The sequence below is a fragment of the Scyliorhinus torazame genome, chromosome 5 (genome assembly GCF_047496885.1).
Source record: "Scyliorhinus torazame isolate Kashiwa2021f chromosome 5, sScyTor2.1, whole genome shotgun sequence".
Lineage (NCBI taxonomy): Eukaryota > Metazoa > Chordata > Chondrichthyes > Carcharhiniformes > Scyliorhinidae > Scyliorhinus > Scyliorhinus torazame.
The window spans coordinates 93,104,582-93,126,563 of NC_092711.1; the positions used below are offsets into that span (position 1 = coordinate 93,104,582).

Below are 21,982 nucleotides of genomic sequence, written 5' to 3' on the forward strand. Positions count from 1 at the left end.
TTATCATGGCTATATTGGCTGCCCTGTAGTAGTTGCTAAGATTCGGCAGTGTCAGTCCCCCCTCGCTGCGATTCCTCTCTAGCATCACTTTCTTCATCCGCGGGGACTTCCCCGCCCAAACAAAGCCCCTAATAATTTTATCAACCCGTTTAAAGAAGGATGAAAATTGGGAGGCACTGGAAAATAAATAGGAATCTCGGGAGGATCGTCATCTTCACCGTCTGCACTCTCCCCGCAAGTGATAGCGGGGGTGCATCCCATCTCCGGAACTCACTCTTCATTTGCGCCACCACCCTGGTCAAATTTAACTTGTGTAGCCTGCCCCAGTCTCGCGCCACCTGTATCCCCAAGTATCGGAAGCACTTCCCGACCAGCCTAAATGGAAGCCCCTTCAACCTATTCTCCTGGCCCCTCGCCTGTACCACAAACATCTCGCTCTTTGTCATATTTAGCTTGTACCCAGAGAATCAGCCAAATTCTCTCAGTGTTTCCATTATACCATCCATCCCGGTCAGTGGGTCCGATACGTATCGAAGCAAGTCGTCTGCGTAGAGCGAGACCCTATGCTTAATCCCCCCGACTATTCCTTTCCAACCCCTGGCTGCTCTCAGAGCAATCGCCAGCAAACAGCAATGGAGAGAGTGGGCATCCCTGTCTGGTCCCGTGGTGTAGTCTAAAATAATCGGATGTTGTCCTATTCATCCTTACGCTAGCTTCCGGGGCCTGATATAGCAATCTGACCCAGTCGATGAAGCCCTCCCCGAACCCGAACTGTCCCAATACCTCCCACAAATAGTCCCACTCCACCCGGTCAAAGGCCTTCTCGGCATTCATTGCCACCACTAATTCCACCTCTCTGCCCTCTGGGGGCATCATGATCACGTTAAGTAGTCTTCTTAAGTTGGCTGTCAGCTGTCTACCTTTAACGAACCCAGTTTGGTCTTCCCCAATTACCTCCGGTACCCAGTCCTCAATTCTAAACGCCAAGACCTTGGCCAGCGGCTTAGCGTTAACATTGTTCAGGGAGATTGGCCTATATGACCCACACGCTTCCGGGTTCTCGTGCCGTTTTAGTATCAGCGAGATGGTGGCTTGTGACATCGTCGGGGGTAGAGCCCCTCTGTCCCTCGCCTCATTAAACACCCTGGTCAGAACCGGCCCCACTATCTCCGGGAACGTTTTGTAGAACTCTACCGGGTATCCATTCGGCCCCGGGGCTTTGCCCTACTGCATGTCCTTCAAGCCACCCAGTATTTCCTCCACCCTGATCGGGGCCCCCAACCCGTCTACTAGCCCCCTTCCCACTTTAGGGAAGGTCAGTCCGTCCAAGAAGCGCCTCATCCCTTCCGGCCCCTCGGGGTTCCGAGGTATAGAGCTTGCTATAGAAATCCCGAAACACCTTGTTCAGTCCTGTTGGGTGGTCCACTTTGTTTCCCTCACCATCCGCTACCCAACCTATTTCTCTGGCTACTTCCTTCTTCCAGAGTTGTTGCGCAAGCATTCTACTGGCTTTCTCCCCATGTTCATAGATCGCGCCCCTTGCCTTCCTGAGCTGTTCCACAGCCTTACTCGTGGACAGCACTCCCACTTCCATCTGTCTCTGAGTAGGTCCTCCCTCGGGGACTCCGCATATTCCTTGTCCGTCTGGTGAATCTCCCTGACCAGTCTGTCCATTTCCGCTCTGAACCGTTCTATCCCTATGGGCTTGTATAGAGATCAATTCCCCTCTCACCACCGCCTTCAGCGCCTCCCACAGGACCGCTGCTGAGACTTCCTCTGTGTCATTGACCTGCATATAGTTCTGCATACACTTCCTCAGGTCTCTCACACACCCCCTCATCCACTAGTAATCCGACATCCAGTCTCCATTGCGGGCGCAGGTAACTCTCTTTGCAGACCTGCAAGTCAACCCAGTGTGGGGCATGGTCCGAAATAGTGATCGCCGAGTATTCCGTGTCCTTTATCCCAACTAAACAATCCCTACTCATGATGAAAAAGTCAATTCTAGAATAGACTTTATGGACATGTGAGTAAAACGAAAACTCCTTTCCCATCGGCCGACTGGCTCTCCATGTATCTACATCCCCCATTTGCTCCATGAACCGATCAGTTCCCTTGCCATTGCTGGGACCCTACCCGTTCTGGAGCATGACCGGTCTAGGCCGGGGTCGAGAACCGTGTTAAAGTCTCCACCCATAATCAGCTTGCGTGAGTCCAAGTCGGGAATTTTCCCCAACAGCCTTTCAATGAAGTCTGCATCGTCCCAGTTTGGGGCATATACATTCACCAGGACTACTCTCATTCCCTCAAGCTTGCCGCAGACCATAAGGAATCTGCCACCCCATCAGCAATTGTGTCCTCCGCCTTAAATAGAACCCGTTTATTGATCATAATTGCCACCCCCCTGGATTTGGAGTCTAAACCCGAGTGGAAGACCTGGGTAATCCAGCCCTTCCTGAATCTAGTGTGATCACTCACTTCCAAGTGTATCTCCTGCAGCATGATTCCGTCCGCCTTTAAAGCTCGCAGATGTGCAAACAGACACGTCCTCTTGACTGGCCCGTTTAACCCTCTGACATTCCAGGTGATCAGCCTGGTTGGAGGGCATCCGGCCCTCCCCCTACGCCAATCAGCCATAACCTTTCCTGGGCCCGCCTCCAGCCCATGTGCCACGCCTCTTCCGGTTCGCCACCTGGCGGCTCCCACCCCCAACCTCCTGTCTGTTACCTGATTCAAATCCCTCCCATGTCAGAATAGCTCCCCCCGACCCCCCCCCCCCCCCCCCACCCCCAGCAACAACCCTCTGTAACCCAACCCCTGCCATATACTGGCTGTATGCACACCCCCCACCTGGCTTCCGTTGACCAGCTTTCTCAGCTAGCCCGATGACTCATCACTCCGCCCACTTGTCTCGCTGTCATTGTTCCCCTCTCCCATCCCCCCGCCCATCAACACATAACCTCGCATGTCTCCAAATAATACTGCATCTCCTTTCATTTGCCCACTCACTCAACTTGTGCAAATCACACTGAAGGATCTCTGCATCCTCCTCACAATTCACCCTCCCATGCAATTTGGTGTCATCTGCAAATTTGGAAATATTGCATTTTGTTCTCTCCTCCAAACCATTAATATATAGTGTGGCACAATGGTTAGCACCGCTGCTTCACAGCACTGAGGACCAGGGTTCAATCCTGGCCCCGGGGCACTGACCGTGTGGAGACAACGCCTCCCCGTGTCTGCATGGGTCTCACCCCAGAACCCAAAGATGTGCAGGCTAGATGGATTGGCCCTAATAAATTGCCTCTTAATTGGAAAAAAAGAATTGGGTACTTTACATTTTTTTTAAATCAATTAATATATCTTGTGAATATCTGGGGACCTAGCACCGACCCCTGTGGTACCCCACCCGTCACTGCCTGCCAATTGGAAAAACATCCATTCATTCCTACTTTTGTTTCCTGTCTACCAACCTGTTTTCTATCTATCTCAATACACTACCCCTAATCCCATGTTCCTTAATTTTACACATTTAATCTCTTATGTGGGACTTTGTCAAAAGCCATCTGAAAGTCCAAATATACCACATCCACTGGCTCCCCCTCATCAACTCTACCAGTTACACCCTCGAAGAATTCCAGTAGATTTGTCAAGCATGATTTCCCCTTCATAAATCCATGCTGATTCTGTCCAATCCTGCCACTGTTTTTTGTATATTTGTACTTTGCTATAACATTTTTGATAATGGTTTTCTCGAATTTTCCCCACTGCTGATGGTCTATAATTCCCTGATTTCTCTCTATCTCACTTTTTAAATAGTGGAGTTGCATAAATCACCCTCCAATCTTCAGGAACTGTTCCAGAGTCTGTAGAATCCTGGAAGATGACCATCAATGCATCCACTATTTCTAGAGCCACTTCCTTAAGTACTTTGGGAAGCAGATTATTAGGCGCTGGGGATTCATCAGCCGTCAATCCCATCAATTTCTCCAACACCATTTCTCTAATATTGATTTCCTTCAGTTCCTCCCTCTCACTAAATCCTGCATTCCCCAACATTTCTAGTATCTGCTATGTGAAGACAGAACCAAAGTATGTATTTATTTGCTCACCCATTTCTTTGTCCCCTATTATACATTCCCCTGTTTCTGACTGTAAGGAACCTACATTTGGCTTCACCAATCTTTTTCTCTTCACATTCCTATAGAAACTTTTACAATCAGCCTAATTTCCTGTTTTATGCCATTCCCAACATCACCACTGCAGTTTGGGAGTCTATATACGATACCCACTAATTATTTTGCCCCAGCTCTACCCATACAGATTGCACATTGTCGGAGCTAATATCCTTCCTCACTATTGCATTAATTTCCTCTTTAACCAGCACTGCCTCGCCACTGCCATTTCCTTTTTGGCTGTCCTTCCTAAATACTGAATATATTCAATTCCCATCCCTGGTCATCCTGCAGCCATGTCTCCATAATCCCGATTATCTCACACCCGTTTGTGCGTCGATTTGGGCGATTCACTCGGTTATGCTGTCTACAGTCACACCAGGGAGTTCATACTGGGGCGAGGCCATTCACCTGCTCTCAATGTGCAAAGGGACTTTGTAATTCATCGCACTTTCTGAGACACCAACAACTGCACAACTGATTATAGGGATTGGATTCTGCTGGTATAGTTTCTGTTCTCAACTGCATCAAAGACTGCATTTTATTCATTCTGTTGGTCAATGGGGAGGGTCAGAGGGTTTCTTTCTGCTGGACTGGCCGGTCTCACGACTTCGCCTCCAGTGGGCTGATTCTCTCTGAGCCATCTTGCGAGTATCTAGTTTCATATTTCACAAGGAATGAAAGGGGGTTTGGAGGTTAGAAGATGTTTCATTACCATTTCTGTTTGGATACCCCAAAACCCATGCCATATTGCCTTGAAGACGGGCTATGGTGGTTACATGGTTCTTTTGTTTAATTTATCTTGGTGCTTCTCACAGAAGAAAACTATCAGGGTATGAGGGGCAAGCTGTCTGAGGTGCACTGGGAAACTACATTAAATAGTATGGTGGGAGACAGGCAATCACTAATATTTAAGGAATTATTACAGATTGACACGGGGATCGGTTAGCTCAGTTGGCTGGATGGCTGGTTTGTGCAGAGTGACACCAACAGCACAGGTTAAATTCCCATACCGGCTGAGGTTAGCCATGGTCTGTGTCAGTATTTATGCTCCACATGATCCTCCACCCACCCCACTACATCTCCCCCAACAGCATCTCATTCTATTCCTTTCTCTATCATTTGTGTATCTAGCTTTACGTCCAATGTATTCATGCTGTTCACCTCAACCACTCGCTGTGGAGTGAGTTCCACATTCTCACCACTCGCTGGGTAAAGAGGTTTCTACTGAAATTCCTATTGGATTATTGAATCCGTTCATAATCTTAAAGATTTTCTACAGGTCATCATTCAGTCTTCTCTTTTCCCGAAAAAAGCAGCCCCAGCCTTTCCTGGGTGTTAAATGCTCTCAGTTCTGAATATTTTGAATCTTTGTTGCACCTTCTCCAGTGCCTCTATTTCCTTTTTCTAAATGGAGATAATCAATGTTGACAGAGCTCCCAGTGTAGTCCAACCCTAGTTCTAAACAAGTTGAACATTTCCTCCGTGCTTTTCAATTCTATCCCTCTAGAACGGAACCCTATATAGGGGCCCCACACTTTAGGAAAGATGTGAAGTTCTTAGAGACAGTGTAGCAGACATTAACAAGAATGGCACCAGAGTTGATGGACTCCAGTTAGTTGGAGTGACTGGAGCAGCTGAATTTCTCTCCTGAGATCACAGCTACTGGAGGGTGGTGAATGGGGCCGTTCAGCCCTTTGAGACCATGTCGGCTCCCTGTGGAGGAAGCCAGTCTGTCCATTGCCCCATTCTATCCCCAAATCCCCATGGTTTATTTCTGTCAGTGCCCGCCCAATTTCCTATTGAAATCATTCCTTCATCTCCTATCCTCTTGAGCAGTAGGTTCCAGGTTGTTACCACTCCCTTTACATCTACACAAGGCTCATGGAGCATCGAGGAGTCTATTTGGCCCATTTTTCCCGTGCCAGCTCTTTGTACAGCGACCCATTTAAGCCCATAGTTCGATTATTTTGTTTTCTTTTTCAGAATGCACTAAATTTCCTTTTGGAAGTTACAGTCCAATGAGATTCCAGCACCATTTGTAGACAGTGCATTCCAAATCACAACAACTCGCTGTGTTTTACAACAGATAATTGTGCCTATGGTGTGTCTGGAGTTTCACAGAGTATTCAAAATGGTGTCAACGACGTGCTTATTACCAAAATTAAGACTCTACCTTTATCAATAAATTGGTGAGGACACCAAGTTTAATATATCCTAGTTTGCGGACAGTTAGAACAAATGTACATTTCTATAAAACATCTCATGACCACTGGACCTCCGAAAGTGTTTTAAAGCCAATGGAGTACTTTTGAAACATATTCACTGTTGTAATGTAGGAAGCTGTAAGTACACATGTGTAATCACATTTAGTTATAAAATTGTTATTTTCATAGTGTAATCACTATCATTAGTAACAAGGTCAAGGAAGCCCTTTTATACCTCGAACATGTGGCTTCCTGCAGCCATTTCACCTTCTGTACCTTTTCTATATTAACTTTGTATTGATTTCACAGCAAAAAACAATTAAATTCATGATTATTCAGTAGTGAACATTGATTATCATTAGTGAATTGGTGTATTGGGTAATTATGTTGTAAAGACTAGATCTTTATTTTAAAAAATAACATGATCAACCAAAATGTTTCCAGAAACTGCAGAGTTATCAGAATTTGGTTGAAAAAATAAATTACTTTATAATTTTGAGAAGTTACTAGACATCATATTCTGCCAAGTCTATGTGGGCTGGGCAGTGGTGTAATGGTATTGTTACTGGGCTGGTAATCCAGAGACCCAGGTTAATGCTCTTGGGGATCTGGGATCGAATCTGGCAAGATAGATGGTGAAATTGAATAAAAGTTTGCAATTAGAAGTCCAATGATGACATTGTTGATTGTTGTAAAACCCACCTCGTTCACTAAAGACCTTCATGAAATCTGCTCTCCTTATGTGGCCTAGCCTAAACGTGACTCCAGATCCACAGCAATGTTGCGGTTAATTTGTAAGTGTCCCCTGAAATAGCCTCACGCAGTTCAAGCACAATTGGAATGAGCAGTAAATGCTGGCCCAGCCAGTGACTCCCACGAATGAATAATTTTTAAGAAGACTCTTTGTTCAATCTGAAAACTAGTAAGAAATTCTCTTTGATTGGATTTTTAATTTTTTTTAAAAGTTAGAGTACCCAATTTTTTTTTTTTCCAATTAAGGGACAATTTAGTATGGCCAATCCACCTAACCAGCACATCTTTGGGTTGTGGGGACATGGGGAGAATGTGCAAACTCCACACGGACAGTGACCCAGAGCCGGGATTCAAATCCGGGTTCTCCGCGCCGCAGTCCTAGTGCTAACTGCTGCGCCACATGCCGCCCTCTCTTTGATTGGATTTGATTTGTTGTCACGTGTACCGAGGTAGTGAAAAGTATTGTTCCATCCATGAAAAAGCATAGGACATACGATAAATATACAATGCAAACACAGACACCAGGTGAAGCATATGGAGTGTAGTGCTACTCAGTAGAGAACAGTGCATCTTGTATTAACCAAATGTATTTATTACAAATTACTGTATTAATTATTTTGTAACATGATTAAATGTGTAGTGATCCTTAATTGAGTTACAATTAATGAAACAATTTTTTTTTATTCATTGGACGTGGGCGTCGCAGGCTGTGCCAGCATTTATTACCCATCCCTCATTGCCCTTGAGGGGACTGATAAGAGTCAACCACATTGCTATGTCGTCTGGAGTCACATGTAGGCCAGACTGGGTAAGGACGGCAGATTTCCCTCCCTAAAGTACATTAGTGAACCAGCTGGTTTCATAAATTTTTTATTCCCGATATTTTATTGAGTTTAAATTCCATCACCTGCAGTAGTTGGATTCAAACCCGAGTCCCCAGATCATTATCCTGGGTCTCTGGATTACTTGTCCAGCGACGTTACCACTACACCACCGCCTCCCCACTGTGTAACTGGTTAAATCTCTTTCCACTGTCAGTTCACTGGAACACTCTCACTCGGCTGCATGTGTATTTCAGTGCTTTTCCAGTCACACTGATGTTTGAAATCTTTTCTCACAGGCAGAACAGAGAAACATTTCTCCTTCCACATTCGAAGGATGATATTCAGTTGCTGATGAATCAACTGACTTCTGTCCGAACTTGATGCAATATTTAATTTGAATTTCCCGAATGCAAACTTCTATTGTCCTGTGAAAGGAGTTTACAAAAGTCATCACTGTCAGGACAGGATAGATATTCACAACACCTAATGCTCGTTTCTATGGAATATTCCTTCCTCTCCCATCCCCAAAACCTGTATATCTCCATCTCACACACTCCCTCCATTCTCTCTGCTGTGCCTAATATACACCGTCCCAATTCTTATGAATGACAATTCATGCTGATGAACATATCCATGTTCACTAATTCCTGTGCAGGGCAGAGACCTGAAAAGGATCATATAGGTAGGATATGTATATATTACTGGATTAAAAATGTGTGTAAAGTACACTGCATCACTCGGTGTGGTGATGACATATTGTTAATATCACATGACTAGTATGGGAAGCATGGTGGTTAGCACTGCTATCTCATGGTGCTGAGGTCCCAGGTTGATCCGACTCTGGGTTACTGTCCGTGTGCAGTTTGCACATTCTCCCCCTGTTTGCGTGGGTTTCACACCCACAACCCAAAAGATGTGCAGGCTAGGTGGATTGGCCACGCTAAATTGCCACTAAATTGGAAAAAATGAATTGGGTACTCTAAATTTACTTTTAAAAAGTAGAAGTCCAACACACTATCCATTGCCCATAGAGCCATATCCTTTGATCACTTTAGCCCTAAGAGCTATATCTCACTCCTTCGACGATTTTAGTATTGACGGGCTGCATGGTCAGCGCAGGCTTGGAGGGCCGAAGGGCCTGTTCCTGTGCTGTACTTTTCTTTGTTCTTTGTTCTTGAAATTGCACAATGTTTCGGCCTCAGTGACTTTCTGTGGTAATGAATTCCACAGGCTCATCACTCTCTGGGTGAAGGATTTCTCCTCACGTCAGTTTTATTCCTTATCCTCAAACTATGAGCCCCTAGTTCTGGACTCCCCACCAGCGGGAGCATTATTTCTGAATCTACTCTGTCCACTCCTGTTGAAATTTATATGTTTCTATCAGATCCCCTCTCAGACCCACAAAAATGTGGTTGATCTCAAATGCCCGAACAAATCAACCCAGTTCAAGGGCAATTAGGCAATAAAGGCTGACCCAGCCAGCGAGGTCTAGGTATCATGAATGAATGAAAAAAAATTACAACAAAGAAGATCTTTATTTATGAGTGAATGCACATGACCAGGAACTTGTTACCTATGAGATGAATGAGTTCTATATGAAATTGGATCAGCACTTGAAGAAATAAACTTACTGGGGAAGGGGATACAGGCAGGGGATATAGACCGGGGAATGGACTGACTGGATTGATCTAAAGAGAGTCAACATGGACACAAGTTGTTAAATTTGACTTTGTGTGCTTTAGTGACACTATAACTGGAAAAATATAACACAACTAGAGTAATATATTACAAGACTAGAAATAATTATGAATGAAATTTATTACAGGCCAATAAATATCTAAAACATACCATATAACATCACGAGACATATCTCTATCCTCTCTTAATTTACTGCCCCCTTAAATGTCAATCGCCTCCTGAGGAAACCAGCCCTTTAATTGCGAACATTAGGAAAGAGACCATCCTTTTAGCCAGACAAATAAATGTCATGCTGAGAGTGCAAAGGATGTTAATGTCTTTAAGAGAGAGAGTGAGAGGAAGGCATGGTGGCTAGCATTGCTGCCTCACAGCTCCAGGGTCCCGGGAGATAGGATGGAGGTGTGGGCTTAAGTACTTACCTACCCTTAAGTAGGGTGCTCTTTCCAAGGGCCGGTGCAGACTCGATGTGGCCGAATAGCCTCCTTCTTTACTGTAGGGATTCTATGACCTGGACCAACCTTTCCAGAGTGTCCAACCTCCCTGGATTCACTTACTTTCCCTTCAGTTTCAGCAAATCAACAATTGAAATCCAGAATTAGAAAAGAAATGGAAAGGGGAAAGAAAGTAAAGTGATTTTCTCACAGATGTTTGAAACAGGAGGAAGTTTCAGTCTCCGTGAAGCTCAATCTTCATTCACACAAAGCCCGCCCTCTGATTGCCTGGAGGTGCAGAGTCCTTCCGGTCCTGCAGAGCTCCTCGTTGGCCGGTTACCGGGAAACCTTGGCTGGAAGGGGTCTTGGTGAGGGACAGGGTTACAATGACGTCACTGTGAAGCAGTGATTCTTATTGGCTGATTCAGGCAGGACTCCGTTGTGGCGTCACAATGGCTCAGAGGGTTTACCCAGCACACAATTGGAGTCCCATTGGGAGAATATCACTGGTTCCTGCAGTAAAACACTGCGGATTGGACAACAGTTCAGCGCATCAAAGTGTCTCCCAGCCCCACGTGGGGTCGGAATCCGCTCCGCGCGAGTTGACCAATGGGAAGAGTCAGCGCACCGGAAGCACTATGATCATCCCGCGTCTGAATACGGAAGTTGGACAATGGGTCTGTGAACCTGTCCATTGCTGTGCAGCAAAGCGGCTGCTGCTCCATCGCTGAATGAAGATTCAGATTCACACAGACTAAACCGCCTCCCGTGTCCAATATCTGTGAGTAACACACTTCTTTTTCTCCACATTTCTAATTTTGAACTAAATTGTTGACTTGCAGGTGGGACAGGAGGTGAATTTAGGAAGGGTGCAGACTCTGGAAAGATTGTCCTAGGTCTTTCTCAGAGACATTGACATAATTTGCTCCCTCAGCTTGAAACATTTATTTCTAAGACAAAAGCAAACTACTGTGGATGCTGGAATCTGAAACAAAAACAGAAAATGCTGGAAAATGTCACGTCTCGAGCCTGGATGGCTTTGTCAAAGAGTCGTCCAGACTCGAAACATTAGCTCTGTTCTCTCTCCACAGATGCTGTCAGACCTGCTGAGGTTTTCCAGCATTTTCTGTTTTTGTGACATGTATTGTCTGGCTAAAAGGATGGTGCTTTCTAATGTTCATAATTATAGGGATGGTTTCCCCAGTAGATGGTTGACATTTAAGGAGACAGTAAATTAATATAGGATAGAATGTATCTAGTGTTGTTATATGGTACTTATTTTATCTAAATTATTTTGATTGTGAAAAACTGCATTTATTATTATTTCTATTTTAAAAAATATATTACTAAATATATTCCCAGCCATAGAATCATTAAGGCACAAAAAGAGTCCATTCGGTAACTTGAGTCCATGCCGAGACACTCTAAAGCAATCCAGTCAATCCCTTCCCCCTCTATAATCCAGTTTCTGTGTCGGTTTGTTTTCTCCAATTGCCTATGGAATTTAATTTTGAAATTATTTGTCTCCACTTCCACCATCCTCAGAGATGGGGATTTCCACATTATGACCACTGGCTGTTTAAATAAAGCTCTTCCACACTTCCCCTTCCAATTGTATGTCCCTCCAATTAAGAAATACATTACTGTATGTCACACACACACATACATACAAGCAGTCTCTATAAAGATTTTTAATCCACTGTCCTGGACAGAAAGCAGTGACCGTGGATCTGTCAATCAGCATGAATCGCTCCTTCAGAAGAATTGGGGGTGTGAATATTAAGTACGGCAAAGTGCAAAAGGGAGTCTGTCTGGGATGACTTTAGGCAAAAGAGCGATGAAAGAATAATCCATTGAAACTAGATTTGTCTGTTGTATTTCTGTACTGTACTGACAGTGATGACATTTGTAAACTCTCACAGGATATTCAAAGGGGAGGATTTGCAGTAAAATCTCAAACCAAACTTCACATTAAGATCTGACAGAGTCACTCAATTCGTTTAGGACGGGGAAAACCATTGGCTGTTTTACTGTCAGTGTGACTGGAAAAGCACTGTGTCACGGACACCCGCACCATGGGGAAACCGTGGAAATGTGGAGATTGTGGGAAGGGATTCGGATCCCCATCTGAGCTGGAAACTCATCGACGCACTCACACCGGGGAGAGACCGTTCATCTGCTCTCAATGCGAGAAGGGATTTAGTACGTTATCCAACCTGCGGACACACCAGCGAGCTCACAGCGATGTGCCACTGTTCATCTGCTCTGAGTGTGGGAAAGGATTTACTACTTCATTCAACCTATGCACACACCAGCAAGTTCACACTGGGGAGAAGCCGTTTACCTGCTCCGTATGTTTGAAGGCATTCGGATGTCAATACAACCTACAGAGACACCAGCGAGTTCACACTGAGGAGAGACCATTCACCTGCTCAGTGTGTGGGAAGGGATTCACTCAGTTATCCCATCTGCAGAAACACGAGCGAGTTCACACTGGGGAGAGACCATTCACCTGCTCAGTGTGTGGGAAGGGATTTACTGATTCGTCCAACCTGCTAGCACACCAGCGAGTTCACACTGATGAGAAACCGTTTATCTGTTCCGTGTGTGGGAAAGGATTCAGAAGTGCAGCCCACCTGCAGAAACACCAGCGAGTTCACAAGTCATTACAGGGGTTGGATTCTGCTGTTGTTGCTGCTGTTAATCACATCCAGGACTGAACCATGTTCATTCTGACAGTTGAAGTGGGAGGGTCAGAGAGTTTGTTTCTGTTGCACTGGCTGGTCTCCCAATTTACAATCCAGTGACTGAATTTCCTTGAACGAGGGCACATTTCCACTGAAACGATTCACAGAAGCAGATGTAATGTATTAATTTTATCTTGTACAGTTATGATGAATGTTTATTATATTAAATATATTGTATTGTAGGAACATAGGAACCAGAGTAGGCCATTCAGCCCCTCGATTCAATGAGATCATGGCTGATCTGTGGCTTATCCCCATATACCTGCCTTTGGCCCATGTCCCTTAATATCTTTGCTTCACAAAAATCTATCCATCTCTGATTTAAAATGAACAACTGTTCTAGCTTCAACTGCTGTGTGTGGGAGAGAGTTCCAAACCTCTCCCACCCTGTGTGTGAAGACGTTTTTCCCATCTCTTCTGAATGGTCTGGCCCTAATTTCCAGATTATGCCCCTAGGTTTAGAGGCTCCAACCAATGAAAATAGTTTACCTTTAGCGACCTTATCTTTCCTGTTAATATCTCCTTTTTCACATTTTCTCCCAAATTTACACCCACCGAATACAATGTCAATCCCCATCTCAACAACAACAATCCCATCCTCCCACCAAACCCCCAAACAACTGCTCGCATGTTAAAATAAACAAATAACAAAAAGGAATCGGGAATCACCCACCGTCACCATTAACACATACAGTCCCAACCCACCCCCCTCCCTAATGTTCGATGTTATCCAATTCTTGAAAGTGCATAATGAATTACGCCCATGAATTGTAGAACCCCTCCATCCTTCCCCTCTGTTCAAACTTAACCTTCTCAAGAGTTAAGAATTCCAACAGGTCCTCCCACCATGCCAGGGCACAGGGTGGAGAGGTTGCTCTCCATCCCAACAGGATCCGCCTTTGGGCTATCAACGAGGCGAAGGCTACAACATCTGCCTCCACACCCGTTTCCAACCCCGGCTGGTCCGACACCCCGAATATGGCCTCCCGGGGATCCAGGTCCTGTTTCATGTGCACCACTTTAGTGATTACCCTAAAAACCTCCTTCCAGTAATCCTCCAGCTTTGGACGGGACCAGAACATATGAACATGATTCGCTGTAAAGTAAAATGGGAAAGATGTCAATTGAAACAAGTAGGTATGACAAAACCCAAAGGTCTGAGAAAAAGCAAGCAAAAATCCCACAAAGGGTTAACAGCATTCAGAAAAGAGGGTTTGAAATGCAAATAGCCTTTACCAGCTTGAAAACCAGCTTGAGACTGCTTAATCTGACGCTGTCCTTTCAAGTTAAAGAAAAACTAGTCATTTAAGTTTTTAGTTACATCGAGGGAAAACTACCTCACACTTTCATAGAAGTTAATTATTTTAGCAAGCAGTTGATACGAATTGCCAGAGTCTAATAAAGCAGAAATTAACACCAAGAAGGAGTCTGTTTAAACATGACTAGAACCAGAGGTATCACTCCACTAAGATTAAGAGACAAATATCAAAGCATTTTTACCAATGCTTATCATTGAAGCATCTTCTTGTTAGACATGATGGAAACTAGGAGTGTGCAACAGACAAATAAAATTACATAAATGAGCAGAAGATATTCCTTGAAGATAATAAAATTTAACCAGCACTGCTTTGAGAAGGAAATAAATATCCTGAATCGCTATAGTCATTCACTTCCAGCTCTCAGAGCTGTTTCGGTAGATGGGAATGATTGAATGCACGAACCTAACAAGGGATCGAAGCTACTGAGAACACCCACAGATAAGAAGAGAGATTGTCAAGGATGCCACGAAGGTCTGATCAACTCGAACGGAAAATCCAGAAGCAAGATCTTTTTTACTTGTTGTAAAGTCAGTGATGTTATGTTTTGAAGTAAAATAAAGTAATTAAAAAATTAACCGTAACCTGAAACAGAGGTTATTACAAAATATCGATGAGTCTACTATACTTTCTTAGCAAGGCGGGACCGAGGATCAAAGCTATTAAGTGGTAAGTAGATAAAACCTTCTTTGAAGATATAGATTATATCTTCTAACTTGAAACACTAGTTTGGCCTGAATAGCACCTACTTAAATCTGCGAAGGAATCGAGGAGTGAAAATCCTTGTTCACCATTTAGAACATCTTTTTTGACCCTTTTTGGTTCAGGGGGAGATTTCTAAGAATAGTGGTGATTTTAACTTGAAGGCATGCACTCTCCGGGGCACCTCACAACAGAACCCCTCCTCCATACCCTCTCCCAACTCTTCCTCCCACTTTGCTTTGATCCCTTCCAGTGGTGCCTTCTCCTCTTCCAAATTAGCCCGGTAAACCGCCGACACTACGCCCTATGTGTAGGTTAAGTTAAGGAGTTATTGGGACAGAGCAGAGGAGTGAACTTGGATGTAGTGCTCTTTCAAAGGGTTGGTGCAAACTCAATGGACTGAATGGCCTCCTTCTGTACTGTAGGAATTTTCTGATTCTATCATTTATTGGTCCAAAATGAACAACCTCACATTTGCTAACTTTGAATTCCATCTGCCACAATTTTGCCCATTCTAGTCTGTCACTATCTTCTTACAATTTTTTTGTTTTTTTAAAATAAATTTAGAGTACTAAATTATTTTTTTTTTCCAATTAAGGGGCAATTTAGCCTGGCCAATCCACCTAACCTGCACATCATTGGGTTGTGGGGGTGAAACCCACGCAGACACTGGGTGAATGTGCAAACTCCACACGGACGGTGACCCAGGGCCGGGCTTCAAACCTGGGTCCTCAGCGCCTCAGTCCCACTGCTAACTGCGCCATATGCCACCCTATCTTGTAATTTAATGCTATCATCTAGCCTGTCTACAATGTCACCTAACTTTGTATCATCTGCAGATTTGGATATATGACTTTCTATGTCATCATCCAAGTCATTAATGAATAATTGCGGTCCCAACACAAATCCCTGTGGTACAGCACTAGTCACATCCTGTCAATTAGAGTACTTCCCATTATCCCCACTCTGTCACCTGCCACTCAACCAATTTCTAACTATCCTGGCCGCGAGGTTTGCTAGTGTCACACGGGAGGGTTTAAACTAGTATGGCAGGGGGGTGGGCACGGGAGCAATAGGTCAGAAGGTGAGAGCATTGAGGGAGAACTAGGGAATAGGGACAGTACGGCTCTGAGGCAGAGCAGACAGGGAGAAGTTGCTGAACACAGCGGGTCTGGTGGCCTGAAGTGCATATGTTTTAATGCAAGAAGTATTACGGGTAAGGCAGATGAACTTAGAGCTTGGATTAGTACTTGGAACTATGATGTTGTTGCCATTACAGAGACCTGGTTGAGGGAAGGGCAGGATTGGCAGCTAAACGTTCCAGGATTTAGATGTTTCAGGCGGGATAGAGGGGGATGTACAAGGGGAGGCGGAGTTGCGCTACTGGTTAGGGAGAATATCACAGCTGTCCTGCGGGAGGACACCTCAGAGGGCAGTGAGGCTATATGGGTAGAGATCAGGAATAAGAAGGGTGCAGTCACAATGTTGGGGGTTTACTACAGGCCTCCCAACAGCCAGCGGGAGATAGAGGAGCAGATAGGTAGACAGATTTTGGAAAAGAGTAAAAACAACAGGGTTGTGGTGATGGGAGACTTCAACTTCCCCAATGTTGACTGGGACTCACTTAGTGCCTGGGGCTTAGACGGGGCGGAGTTTGTAAGGCGCATCCAGGAGGGCTTCTTAAAACAATATGTGGACAGTCCAACTAGGGAAGGGGCGGTACTGGACCTGGTATTGGGGAATGAGCCCGGCCAGGTGGTAGATGTTTCAGTAGGGGAGCATTTCGGGAACAGTGACCACAATTCAGTAAGTTTTAAAGTGCTGGTGGACAAGGATAAGAGTGGTTCTAGGATGAATGTGCTAAATTGGGGGAAGGCTAATTATAACAATATTAGGCGGGAACTGAAGAACATAGATTGGGGGCGGATGTTTGAGGGCAAATCAACATCTGACATGTGGGAGGCTTTCAAGTGTCAGTTGAAAGGAATTCAGGACCGGCATGTTCCTGTGAGGAAGAAGGATAAATACGTCAATTTTCGGGAACCTTGGATAACGAGAGATATTGTAGGCCTCGTCAAAAAGAAAAAGGAGGCATTTGTCAGGGCTAAAAGGCTGGGAACAGACGAAGCCTGTGTGGAATATAAGGAAAGAAGGAAGGAACTTAAGCAAGGAGTCAGGAGGGCTAGAAGAGGTCACGAAAAGTCATTGGCAAATAGGGTTAAGGAAAATCCCAAGGCTTTTTACACGGACATAAAAAGCAAGAGCGTAGCCAGGGAAAGGGTTGGCCCACTGAAGGATAGGCAAGGGAATCTATGTGTGGAGCCAGAGGAAATGGGCGAGGTACTAAATGAATACTTTGCACCAGTATTCACCAAAGAGAAGAAATTGGTAGATGCTGAGTCTGGAGAAGGGTGTGTAGATAGCCTGGGTCACGTTGAGATCCAAAAAGACGAGGTGTTGGGTGTCTTAAAAAATATTAAGGTAGATAAGTCCCAAGGGCCTGATGGGATCTACCCCAGAATACTGAAGGAGGCTGGAGAGGAAATTGCTGAGACTTTGACAGAAATCTTTGGATCCTCACTGTCTTCAGGTGATGTCCCGTAGGACTGGAGAATAGCCAATGTTGTTCCTCTGTTTAGGAAGGGTAGCAAGGATAATCCAGGGAACTACAGGCCGGTGAGCCTTACTTCAGTGGTAGGGAAATTACTGGAGAGAATTCTTCGAGACAGGATCTACTCCCATTTGGAAGCAAATGGACGTATTAGTGAGAGGCAGCAGGGTTTTGTGAAGGGGAGGTTGTGTCTCACTAACTTGATAGACTTTTTCGAGGAGGTCACTAAGATGATAGATGCAGGTAGGGCAGTGGATGTTGTCTATATGGACTTCAGTAAGGCCTTTGACAAGGTCCCTCATGGTAGACTAGTACAAAAGATGAAGTCACACGGGATCAGGGGTGAGCTGGCAAGGTGGATACAGAACTGGCTAGATCATAGAAGGCAGAGAGTAGCAATGGAAGGATGCTTTTCTAATTGGAGGGCTGAGACCAGTGGTGTTCCACAGGGATCAGTGCTGGGACGTTTGCTGTTTGTAGTATATATAAATGATTTGGAGGAAAATGTAACTGGTCTGATTAGTAAGTTTGCAGACGACACAAAGATTGGTGGAATTGCGGATAGCGATGAGGACTGTCAGAGGATACAGCAGGATTTAGATTGTTTGGAGACTTGGGCGGAGGGGTGGCAGATGGAGTTTAATTCGGACAAATGTGAGGTAATGCATTTTGGAAGGTCTAATGCAGGTAGGGAATATACAGTGAATGGTAGAACCCTCAAGAGTATTGAAAGTCAAAGAGATCTAGGAGTACAGGTCCACAGGTCACTGAAAGGGGCAACACAGGTGGAGACAGTAGTCAAGAAGGCATACGGCATGCTGGCCATCATTGGCCGGGGCATTGAGTATAAGAATTGGCAAGTCATGTTGCAGCTGTATAGAACCTTAGTTAGGCCACACTTGGAGTATAGTGTTCAATTCTGGTCGCCACACTACCAGAAGGATGTGGAGGCTTTAGAGAGGGTGCAGAAGAGATTTACCAGAATGTTGCCTGGTATGGAGGGCATTAGCTATGAGGAGCGGTTGAATAAACTTGGTTTGTTCTCACTGGAACGAAGGAGGTTGAGGGGCGACCTGATAGAGGTCGACCAAATTCTGAGGGGCATAGACAGAGTGGATAGTCAGAGGCTTTTCCCCGGGGTAGAGGGGTCAATTACTAGGGGGCATAGGTTTAAGGTGAGAGGGGCAAGGTTTAGAGTAAATGTACGAGGCAAGTTTTTTACGCAGAGGGTAGTGGGTGCCTGGAACTCGCTACCGGAGGAGGTGGTGGAAGCAGGGACGATAGTGACATTTAAGGGGCATCTTGACAAATACATGAATAGGATGGGAATAGAGGGATACGGACCCAGGAAGTGTAGAAGATTGTAGTTTAGTCGGGCAGCATGGTTGGCACGGGCTTGGAGGGCCGAAGGGCCTGTTCCTGTGCTGTACATATCTTTGTTCTTTGTTTGTTCTAACCAAGTTAATAATTTTCCCTCAACTCCATGGGCTTTCACTTCCGTTAACGGACTCTTATGTGGGACTTGGTCAAATGCCCCTGGAAGTCCAAGTTAATAACATCAATAGACATTCTCCTGTCCACTAGCTCAGTCACCTCTTCAAAATATTCACTGAGATTTGTCAGGTATACCCTTCCCTTCACCAATCCATGCTGGCTCTCCCTGATCGATCAAAATCTTTCAAGCTGTTCAGTTACCCTTTCCCTAAGTATAGAATCCAGCAATTTCCCCACCACAGATGTTAGGCTAACTGGTCTGTAATTCCCTGGTTTCCCCTTTCACTCTTCTTAAAAGGTGGAGTGACATGTCCAATTTTCCAATCCAGGAAGAGTACTCCTGAATCTCGTGAACTCTGAAAGTTTATAGTTTGGGCATCTACAATGTGCTCCCCTCCTTCCTTTAACACGCTCGCTTGGAAACCATTAGATCCTGGTGATTTGTCACTCTTCAGTGTCATTAATTTCCTAATTACTGATGCTATACTTATGTTAATTGTATTAAGTTCCTGTCCTCTATCAACATTACATTTTCAGGACTACCGGCAAGTTATCCTCCTTTTCAACTATAAACACTGAGGCAAAGTAATTGTTCAACACGTCTGCCATTTTCCCATTATCACTGACAATCTCTCCATTTTCAGCTTTTAGTGGCCGACACTACTTTTGTCCACCTGCTTTCCCTTTATATAACTGCAACATTTCTTCTTATATACTTGCGCTGTATCTCATTAAATGTTTCTTAAATATTCTCCACAGATCTTCAGTTGTTTGACCCGTTAACAGATGTTCCCAGTTTACCGTGGACGGTCTCTGCCTCATCCCGTTAACATCAGCCTTACCCAAGTCTGAAACTCCAGTATCTGAATCGTGCTTTTCACTTTCAAACGCTACATTGAGTTCAATCATGTTGTGATCACTATTTGATAAATGTTTGTGCACACTTAGGCCATTAATAGAATTTGGTTCATAACTAAATCTATTACTGATCCCCTTGTTACATCTCGAACATGTTGCTGCAGGAAACTACATGTTCCAGAAATTCACTACCTTTCTGATAGCTGCTTGTCTGCCTCTCCCAATCTTGTGTAAGTTAAAATCCCCCATTAATACTACACTGCCTTTGTCACACATGTGCCTAATTTCTGGATTAAGCATTCTCCTGCCCACTACCTCAGTCACCTCTTCAAAAAATTCAATGAGATTTGTCAGACATCACCGTCCCTTCACCAATCCATGCTGGCTCTCCCTGTTTGATCAAAATGTTGATGTATGCTGTACACCTCAGAGCCCCCAATGGGGAAGTCTGGGATGAAACGGTTCCTTGATGGACTGGACATTCCAGTCGTGGGGGAGGGCAAAATACGGGGCTTGGAAGCACCACTAGCACTGGGAGAGATCATGGACAGCATTAGCTCCATGCAGGCGGGGAATTCTACAAACAATTTGGGACAGCACAGACTCGCTAGCGAGGGGCACACTGCCGCCCACGCTAGCACAGGCCTCAATCTCGCTGGTACCTAAGAAAGACAAAGACCCAATGGAATGTGGGTCATACAGACCCATCTCACTGCTGAATGCAGACGCCAAAATACTGACCAAAATCCTAGCCAAAAGGTTAGAAGACTGTGTACCTGAGGTGGTCGCAGAGGACCAGACGGGATTTGTCAAAGGTAGACAGCTTACCTCGAACATCAGGTGCCTGTTGAACGTGATAATGACCCCCTCCGGGGAGAGAACACCAGAGGTGATGGTCTCCCTAGATGCAGAAAAGGCCTTCGACAGAGTCGAATGGAAAAACCTCAGAGGTAGTGGAGCGGTTCGGACTTGGACAGGGTTCACCTCCTGGGTAAAGCTCCTATACAACACTCCCATGGCGAGCGTATGGACCAACAATACCAACTGCCAATACTTCCAGCTGCACAGGGGCACCAGACAAGGATGCCCACTGACCCCGCTGCTGTTCGCTCTAGCGATCGAGCCACTAGCAATCGCGCTCAGAGCAGCAAATAGCTGGAGGGGGATCCGAAGGGGAGGCAGAGAGCACAGAGTCTCACTCTATGCAGATGACCTGCTGCTCTACATTTCAGATCCACAGAGCAGCATGGACGGAATCATCGCGCTCCTGAAAGAGTTGGCACCTTCTCGGGCTACAAACTCAACATGAGCAAAAGCAAGATCTTCCTGGTACACCCACAAGTAGGTGGGGCAGCCCTAACGGGACTGCCTTTTAAACAAGCCCGACTCAAATTCCTCTACCTGGGAATCCAAATAGCCCATGACTGGAAAGGGATCCACAAATGGAACCTCAGCAGTCTGACAGAGGAAGTAAAAAAGGACCTGCAAAGATTGAACACACTCCCACTCTCCCTCGCGGGGAGAGTCCAGATGATCAAAATGAATGTGCTGCCCAGGTACCTCTTTCTATTCAGATCCATCCCGATCTACATCCCCAAGGCCTTTTTCAAAGCACTAGACAAACTAATCGTGGTGTTCGTATTGGGGGGGGGGGGGGGGAAGAATGCTAGGATCCCAAAGAAGGTCTTACAAAAAACAAAATCCAGTGGGGGGGGGTGCTTGCCCTCCCAAACCTACAACTTTACCACTGGGCGTCGACGGACGAGCGAATAAGGGGATGGATCAAGGAGCCAGAAGCCGAGTGGGGTGCGCGTGGAGGAGGCCTCCTGCAGGGGGACCTCCCTCCGGGCCCTGGCCACGGTGGCGCTCCCATCCCCACCCAAAAAACACTACAGCAGGAGTGAAGGACAGAAGGACACTGACAGTCAGGGGCCTATACACGGATGGAAGGATCGCAACACTGGGCGAACTGACAGAGAAATTCCAGCTAGCCAGGGGGAATGAGCTAAGGTACCTGCAATTAAAAAAACCTCCTACGAAAGGAGACAGGGCCATACCCACAACCACCACGACAGACGTTACTGGAAGAGTTACTGGACGCAAACATACTAGATAAAGGAAACTGTAGTGAAATGTATGACCGACTGGTAGAAGGGGCCGACATCT

General features: G+C 45.4%; 1 protein-coding gene and 1 long non-coding RNA gene across 2 annotated transcripts in view; both read left to right on the forward strand.

The window, feature by feature from the left end:
- Nucleotides 1-21,982, forward strand: part of LOC140418954 (uncharacterized) — a 150,762-nt gene that overhangs the window by 11,326 nt on the left and 117,454 nt on the right. The window lies entirely within an intron of this gene.
- LOC140418968 (uncharacterized) lies at nt 10,494-14,735 on the forward strand. Its single transcript, XR_011945447.1, has 2 exons — nt 10,494-10,869; nt 12,011-14,735. It is a non-coding gene; the product is annotated as an uncharacterized lncRNA (long non-coding RNA).